This window comes from Humulus lupulus, chromosome 3 (assembly GCF_963169125.1).
Source record: "Humulus lupulus chromosome 3, drHumLupu1.1, whole genome shotgun sequence".
In the NCBI taxonomy this organism is placed as follows: domain Eukaryota; kingdom Viridiplantae; phylum Streptophyta; class Magnoliopsida; order Rosales; family Cannabaceae; genus Humulus; species Humulus lupulus.
The window spans coordinates 117148588-117157731 of NC_084795.1; positions in this window are offsets into that span (position 1 = coordinate 117148588).

Here is a 9144-nt window from a genome sequence, read left to right on the forward strand (position 1 = left end):
AGCCCCTAGTGAAAACGCAGTCACATCCATAATATAGAATCCCATAAAAAATAAGCAAATAAAGACTTCCGGACAAAGTGTACCAAACCAGGTGGAAAGATCGATCCCGAGCCCTTAAAGTTTAGTTTCCACAACTAAAAACCAAATCTGGCAAAAAATGCACAGGCGGGTCGCGACATGGCCTTAGGGTTCGCGGCGAGCCTCCATGAAGAGAGCCCTCTGCCTGGGCTTCAGGGTGCGGGCCACGACTAGGCCCTCTAGAGTCGCGGCAAGCCCCCCAGGTAGAACCCTCCTCGTTCTGGGATCACATAGTTCATGACTTGCTACAACAAGGTCGCGACCCAACCTCGAACCCAACCATTTTTCTCCGTTTTCTCCCTTTAAAATGCTACAAAAACCTATCCGAGCATATTCAAATCTCATAAACAAAGTTCCCAAACATCTCACTTTCCCAAAAACATCAAAACCCAAGTCCCAATCAAATCAAAAACTCATCAAAACATAAAATCCAATCAAGGCTTAAAAACTCGAAAAATCAAAACTTAAAACTTGGATTTCCTCTGATTGAGTGGTTTCCCAATTAAATCCTACAACTTATAAGCTTCTAATGTTCCCTAGAATTTCTATAACTCGATCCTTGCTTGAATCTGAGTCCTGAAACTCAAGTTTCCTTAAAAAATGCAAATGGCTTCAAAAAGGGATAACGGGAGAGAAAGAACGTACTGAACCTTCTTTTATGTTTCTCACAAGTTACTTCGAGCTTAAGTAACCTCAAGCAAATCCTAATGCTCGGGGTCCCAAAAATGCCCCCGGGGGTAAAATAGTCAAATTCCCAAAATGCCCTCTTGATCTCACTAACTCCCAATATATCATCAAATAATCATTCCCATTACCTAATATCCTAGTAATGTGCTAAATACCCAATATACCCCTTGACTCACTCCGAGTCAAGTATGAGTCGCGTTGTGACTTTCCCATTAACTTACTCCCTAGGATCATCTCATGTCGAGTAATCCAAACGTATAAAAATAGTAAGGTAGTACCACACACGTACCACATATATGCAAAATATAACCATAACGGGCCAAATTACGAAAATTACCCAATTAATCATAAATAAGCCCACATGCATATTTAGTACACCAAAATATGCATATCAAGTCATATTATAATCTATAGTCACATAATGATGCAGATATATATATTTATATATATAACACATATTTCAATAATTTTCCATTCTGCCCCCCTAACCAAGGCCCTAAGCCTTATTACGAAATTTGGTGTATTACAACTGAGCTCTATCAACTTGCTCATGTGATGACACCTCCTCCCCATCCCCTTCAACAGCTCTAGAAGCATTCATGGTCCTAGAGCTTCGCTGCCATAAAGGAGAAATCCCCTTCCTCGTTCTAAGCCCAACACCGGTAGAGTATCTCCTCCAGGGAGTTTGTCGAGTCAACAATCTCCTCCTTAGCTTTGGCCTCGACCTTAGATAGCTTATTATTGAGCACATGTAACTCTTCAATTTCTTATTGCGATTGTCAATCTCATCCTACAGTTGATCCCGTTGTTGGCTCACCTCTACAACCTGGTCCATAGCATTCTGCTCATTCTCTTGGGAGGCAGCCAGGGGGGCCTTAGTGATCCGCTCGTTCTCATGAGAGGGAGGGGGGGGGGGGCTTAGAGATTCGCTCGTTCTCCTGAGATGCGGCAAGGGCGTGCTTGAGCTCCTCCTTCCTAGCTCTACACCGAGTAATGCCATAGAGTTGAGCCATGATAGACTACAAAAATATGAAAGTCAAGGTTAGTTCACGAAAGCAAGAAAAAAAAGTACTATAAGGGGGGTGAAGGTGGCTGACAGTCAGGTTCATTCCCATGGCTAACTTTAGAACATCCTCAAGGGAACGCTCTTCCATAGCCATTAGGCATGTAATGTTGGCTCAATATGCATGGCCGGCCATAAGGTTCTCCATGTCATATACAATTCCTCGAAATACTTCTGGGATTCTTGGAAGTTTGAGGGGTATGACCGGGATCTAAACGGAGGGGACTTCGCCTTGAAAAACCTGAAGGGCCAGAGCAGGTTCATATTGAGGAAGAGGAGGAGGAGCATCAAGAATGATAACGGTCATTACCGGAGCTAGGTGATGAGTTTGCTGTTGCTGTCTCTGGATGGAGCTGGCACCGTTATCTTTTACAGGAGATTTGGTTGAAGCTTTGTACTTGGAGAAAACTTTCTTTGATACTCTTGCCTTCTTTACCACGGGTCCAGCTTTGACCCCACCATATTTAAAAGCACCTTTTAGGTACATATCGTCGCCTGCAAAAGAACGAGCAGAAAATTTAGAAACAAGAAATGGTTAATCAAAGTAATGCAAGGAAAATAATAGAGGAAGAATTGTACCCTCTGAGCTAGAGGAGGAAACTATTATGATCGACTCAAGTTCATGAGCTAGACTGGGTAAAACCTCTAACTCATGGATTATCGGGGTAGGGGGGACTCTAATATTATTGTTCCATGGGGCTTACGGGGTTTAGGCTCTTCATCTGAGCTATACTTAACTACAGTCTGCCTAAACCCTGGGGTAAATGTACCCTGATGTAGGGAAGGCCACGTCACACGGTTCGTATCATACTCCTAAAAAATGGTGGACCTAAAGAGAAGGCTATTGTCTATCTCCATGGTGCATCGACAATAACTATGGTTGTAGTGAACCACAAAGTCGTCCACACAATATTGGAGGGTCACGTTGAGGTTTGGGTCAACAAGATGTCGACTCACGAGTTATCGTGAGTTGAACTGGACTATCATAAAACTTCCAGAAGCTTGATTTAATTCTCTATAGGGGTTATCTTTGTCAGAAGTGCCTACTGATGCCCCTGATTCAGCTCGGCCTGGGTCAGGATGTTGCCCATCATCAAGGGCCTTTCTCTTGCGCACAAGTGGCCGAACCTCTTTTTCCTCTTCGGTGTTTCAACTACGGGGAGACCTTCTTGAGGAAGAGTGATCTCGGGGGGCGGACCTCGGGCTCTCATGGCTAATGTTTGATCATTACAGATCAGATTACAGACCACCATGGAAGCATCATTCACTACCATTCAAAACTCCTCCTCCTTTGAAGGGATAGGAGACAGTGTCTCCTACTGACCTCCAAGGGTCTCAGATCATCCTGTCCTCTTGTATATAGCTACACAAAGTAAAAACTCAGCTAGGATGGTTAAACTTAATAAAAAAGGAATTCATGTATGAAATTCAAAGAGTTAGGAAACTTACTAGGATAGTTGAAGTATCAGTGAGTGGAGTTCTTGAACACATTTGACATGAAGAATTGATCTTTATACTTATTCGGGTGGCTGAGAAGGTTGATGACGGAGGGCATGTTGGGAATTCGAGTGAGATAGTAGAACCCATCACCTCACCCTTTCTACTCAGCATTGGCTTTGAGGCAGAAGAAATACAAAATGTCGGTCAGGATAGGGAAGCAGAATCCCCAAGGTCATCTGGTCCACTCTCCTTCCAGTGGAGGTCGTGCAACAAGGTTGTCAGGTCCCATTTCGATACCATGGCTGAACAGAATCTTGTTCTCCTTGCCTTGAATTTTTATTCGAGACATGATGTGCTCGGCCTCAAAAAAATGCATCAGGGTCGACTACGATCCATATCTACCACAGGGTCGAAGTGGGAAATGGGGGTTTACGGCTCAACCTGCTTGCCCTTACTCTTGCCTTGAGAAGAGGAGCTGACATTGGTTTTTGTTATATCGACCATGATCTAGCTCGCCAGAAGACAAAGCAGCCTGTTAGTAGCGACCTAAAATAAAGTCTAGCTACGACGATGAAGGTACAGTGAGTCGAGGGTTTGAACTTGGTTTACTTAACCCAAAATATATGCAAGCTAATACATATCCTAGCACCAACATGTGTTTCCACGCGTAGTCCTTAGAAATGCGCTATAGACTAAGGAAAACCCCTGATACTTCAGGATTCGCGTGTTAGACCCATCACCCTTTTGGAAGAAGTTTAATGCAAAACTGCTCAACGAATCCAGGACCTTAAGCAACCCAGAACTGAATCTTAAAATCCCTCTATTTCTGCACTTAAACAATTAACCTAAACGATTCACCAAAAATCACATCCATTTAAAACCCAAAAAATTACCAATTTTTCACGCATCTTATTTCTAAATGAACATAGTATCATTCTTTTAGACTAAACAAATCTCTATTGAACTCAGAGATGACTGAAGTATTAGACGGCACTAGAAAATTTTGAAATAAAAGGAACTTATTGAAAAATAAGAGAGAAACCGAATGAAGAAATACTTACATTTTATATGTTTCATCGACGGGGGTGTTGATAGTTCTGAAGGAAGTAGCTTGAGAGCTTCCGGAGGATGGGAGAATGTAAAGGTTTTTCAAAGAGGTCTGAGAAGAAAGGGGAAATTTTTTGAATGCAAAGGTGGTGAAGTTTAGGTTTGATTTTCCTATTTATATGTAAACTTCGAGAGTTAATCTGGGCCACTCGATCAGGTCAGCTCAACATCCAAAGGCCAAGATTAAATGACCCCTACAGGGACAAAAAGTTGACAGGACAGTTGTCACGATCCTCGAAACCTGAACAGGCTCCTATTATAGATGACCACGTGTTTAACACTCGAGTAGTGGGTGGGCACGATATCACACAGTAAAAGCCTAAAAGCCCCTACTGTGCATGTATAAAATGTCGTCATGCATGAGAAGGAGCTTGAGGGGTAAATGTTGTACCCCAAAATAAGCATGGATTCAATCATTCAGCTAGGGGTATAGCTGGCAGATAAACACATGGAGAAAGCATGTGAGTAGGACATCTGGCTAATTTTTATGTCAGAAGCTCGAGTTAAGACTTGGCAGTATGATAAGCAGATAATCTCCAAATCGCCTCTAAGGACAATAACCTAGTTCGAGACATGTGATGGCTAGATTGCCTTCTGGATACTCCCCACTTGGTCCGAACTAAAGTTCGTTCACTCTTAAATCTCCATCTCGAGGAAGATGTTCAGCTTGTGGAAACATGTTCATGACACATAGTGAAGGATACTGAAATACTTGGAGGTTCCTTATACCCTCATTAATTCCCAGGATGTATTACATATTTATTACCCCAGATAACAGATGTAATTTCTATAGGCAAATGGATCCCTATGTAGATGGGAAATTATACTCATTGATTGCTTACCATATTTATGCACGCAGTTACCCAAACATGTCCTGGAATATCCACTCTAAATATCAGGGATAGTGGATAGGAAAAGGGATTGCTTTTAAGATGTACAGAAATTTTGCATAAATTGTAAGAGATTAATAATATTGCCTTGTGGACTAGGTGGATTTTAACCACTGAACCACGTAAAACTTTTAGTGTGAGAAATTGTTCATTTAGTTAATTACGATTTAGAAAAGAGCACTAATATCTCTGTTATTTGGTTGATGAATCCATTGTTGGCGAAAAATAGCGTCAGCAGATCTAATGTGAGATTTTTGAGGAAAAAATCAAGGGTATGTTTAGGAGATGACGTGATAGCTAAAATAAAAAAAAAAAAACATGAAATGACTTTAGCATATATTATGAATATCATTAAGTTTTTGGAATAGTAAATATGATGCATGAATGCAATAAATTTTTAAATAACACATAAACACAATTATTACTAATTCTGCGATAAATTAATTTAAAAGTTAATGGAGCAGCCTTAGTGTAGGTCAGACTAATCTTAAATTAATTTTGAGACAATTCTCAAATCCATAAGTCAATATTTAAAATCAACTATTTTCTCTTTTGATTTACAAACAACTATAAATACTTAGGGGAGACAAACTTGAAATACTTAAGAGTGTGTCTTCTAGCCAGTCAAACTTGAAATACTTCATTCAATCATATTCTATAAATAAGTAAACCTGGAATAATAACACAATCAGAAATCTTCCTTAGGGGGATGCAAACAAAGGCGCCTCGAGGCCCATTCAATGAACATAAGACCATAGGAGTTATTGTTATGTCTCCTGTTCCCACTCAATATTTTATAATATGCGTTCTCTCAAAACATCCTATGTTTTTTAATTAATTTAAATTACCAAATGATATTCTAATAATTACTAATCTCATTAAGCATTTAATCATTAAATAATATTTAATTAAAACATGTTGCTACTTGATTTGAGATGCATGCTTTAATTAGATACTATGTGGATAATATGATTGACATGTTATAATGCATGATAATGTTATTAAACACATTTAATATATTCAAACATTTATATAAATATATAAATACAAAAAATAAATAAATGCGAGTTAGGTGTTTTGGGTATTTCTAGAAAAATTACAGCACTTGCAATAAATTACAAAATAAAATAAAAATACAACCAAGGCTTTATGTAGAATTTTCATCTCCATCTTTTTGGCCTTCTATTATTTGTATGCCATCAAACACAATTTTGAATTATAGATGACTTCAATAATTTTTAAACAATCTTTTAAAAATATTGAAATTGGCTAATTAAAACGCAATAGGTCATTTAGGTCCATTTTGAACTTGGGTCACTTAATTCAAAATTTAATTAGTATTTTAAAATTCCAATTAAAATTTTTGGGCCAAGGCCGCAAATTCTTGGAAACCATTAACCTCTCTAGGGATCGGGTGAGGAACATAGTTGTGATGATTTGCAATTTTGGGGCTCGCCTAGATGGGGCGGCTTAAAGAGCCCCCAATGCACCAAGCTGCAAAGGCAAAGTGCAGCAAGGATGCGACAGGCATGCAGGAGGAAAGGGGCAGGAGCACGAGAGCCAGGGCGCAAGGGCGCTTGAGCCAGGGCGCGTGGCAAGGCCCATAGACTGAGGTACGTAAGGGCACTAGAGCTAGAGCGTAGGGGCTTAATAAGGCTTGACTAGCCAGGTGCGCAAGGGTGCAACTGGATACGTCAGAAGAGTCCAGGTGCGCCCGATACGTTTGGGCAGCAGGTGCCGAGAGGTCACCTAGGGGCTCAGGGATTGACTTACACTTTTGCAAATAATTTTAAATTCATAAAATAAAATTACAGAAAATTCTATGTCTCATATTGCTTACAATTTTATAGATCTATAAAAAATAAGAATAATTCCTAAACCCAAAACTCATATAATTAACGACTCTTAAGAACAATCATTCATCAAAATAAACATCAATCCATTAATCACATATTACAATGATATTGTTGGTGTTTATTGATCAAATCAGAGATTATACGCAGCGGAACAACAATCAAATTGTTAATTTAATCCCATAAGATATCTAGATCTACTTCTTCACATGCATATATATATTGAATCAAAGACATGAACATAAAAATTACCTCAGGTTCTTCCTTGCTGCTATCTTTTTGTATGGCTAAATCCTTGAGATCTCAAACCAAGATCTTCCAAAATGTTCTCAGCACACAAAGAACGAGTGTGGGCTCGCTATACAAACAATAGGTAAAAAACTATTTATCAGATGTTCTCAACACATGAGATCTGATAAAGTTTGGACCTATGTTTTGTGAAGAACAATGACTTTTGTTTGTGTCACTGTTCTCTTTCTCTGAGAGAGATTTCTAGATATCTTTCTATCCCTGAAAAGTTATGTTCTGTAAAACTGATATCCTATATTTAATATACCCAATATATTAAAATATTTGTTATTTTAAATAATTTAAAATAACTGATCAGTTATCAGATTTTTGTTTAAATAATAATATTTTAATCATTTTAAATATCTCATTATTTATTTAATATTTAAATAACTAAAATTGTGGAACCAGGGAACTGATCACAGTCACTTATGCGTGTAGCACAGTGACTGTGCTACACGTGTACCACATCCCAGCGATGGCATGTGATTTTTTCGAATTTTTATTATTATTTAAATACCAAAACTCCCAAAAGTTAATTAATTCAAAATTAATTATATTTTTGTTAAATCAAATAATTAATTAATTAATTACGCATAATTAAACAATAAAAATATTTGATACATAGACAAATATTTTACTTATCACATAAGTCATTTTTGCCCATTTTTGTATTTACCTTTGTCAGGGATTGTTTGAGCCATTTCGGGGACCATGGACCTATAACATTAAGCTCCAATAAATAAACTAAATAATTAAGCTCTTTAACTATAATAGTTAATTTATCAATTGTCATATTACTCCACTATAAATTCAGAATTGCACTCTTTATGTTATAGATATACTTTTACAAAAATCTTTTCTTAAGTCGTCCATTGATATAACCATCTTACAACAGTTCAACCATCTAATTAATTAGTTCATAAATTAGAATGGAAGAATTACCATTTTAACTTTCTAATTTACTTCTTATTCCTTAATTACCATTAATTCACTAGTGAATAATTAATCTATAATCTAATTATAGATTTGAGCTCAAAATCATTCAGTTCCAGAATTAACCCTTAAGGGAACTAATATACGATCCGTTAGGAAAGATTAGATTCCGTATTGTTGATACATGTTCCTAGCCATCCATGATATTAAATCTCCAAAACAAAAGTCATTAGCCTCATTCTTTGAAGAGACCTTAACGAATGAATCAAAAGATTTAATAAACATGAACAGGAGTTCATGAACACTCAAGATTTAGGTAGATCTATAAATGATCATCAGTTATGATATGAATTCCAAGTCTTTATTGTTAAATGGATTTTGGATAAAGACTTTAATTCATATCGGTCCATGTGATATATAATCATATTATATAAAGAACCTTTACCGAGATGTCTTTCCACATCAATAATCCGAATCTAGATTATTTGTATCATTATGATACTCAGTAAACCGTACTTACAACTCCAATTAAAGAATTCCATAACTTTAATTTGTTGTTGTTGACTATTTTTATTCATTCATGTGATCTTAATTCTCTCGTACTAATACAAGATCACATCCTCAATAATGAATATGGAATTTTTCTGATATTTACAAAATTATTCAAACAATAATCTAACAATCTAAATATAACAATAATAATGAACCATTGTATTTATTTATTCACAGAAAAACAAATGTCTTTACATGCTTTTAGGACACACTCCTAACAATCTCCCACTTGTACTTAAAGCAAGTGAGG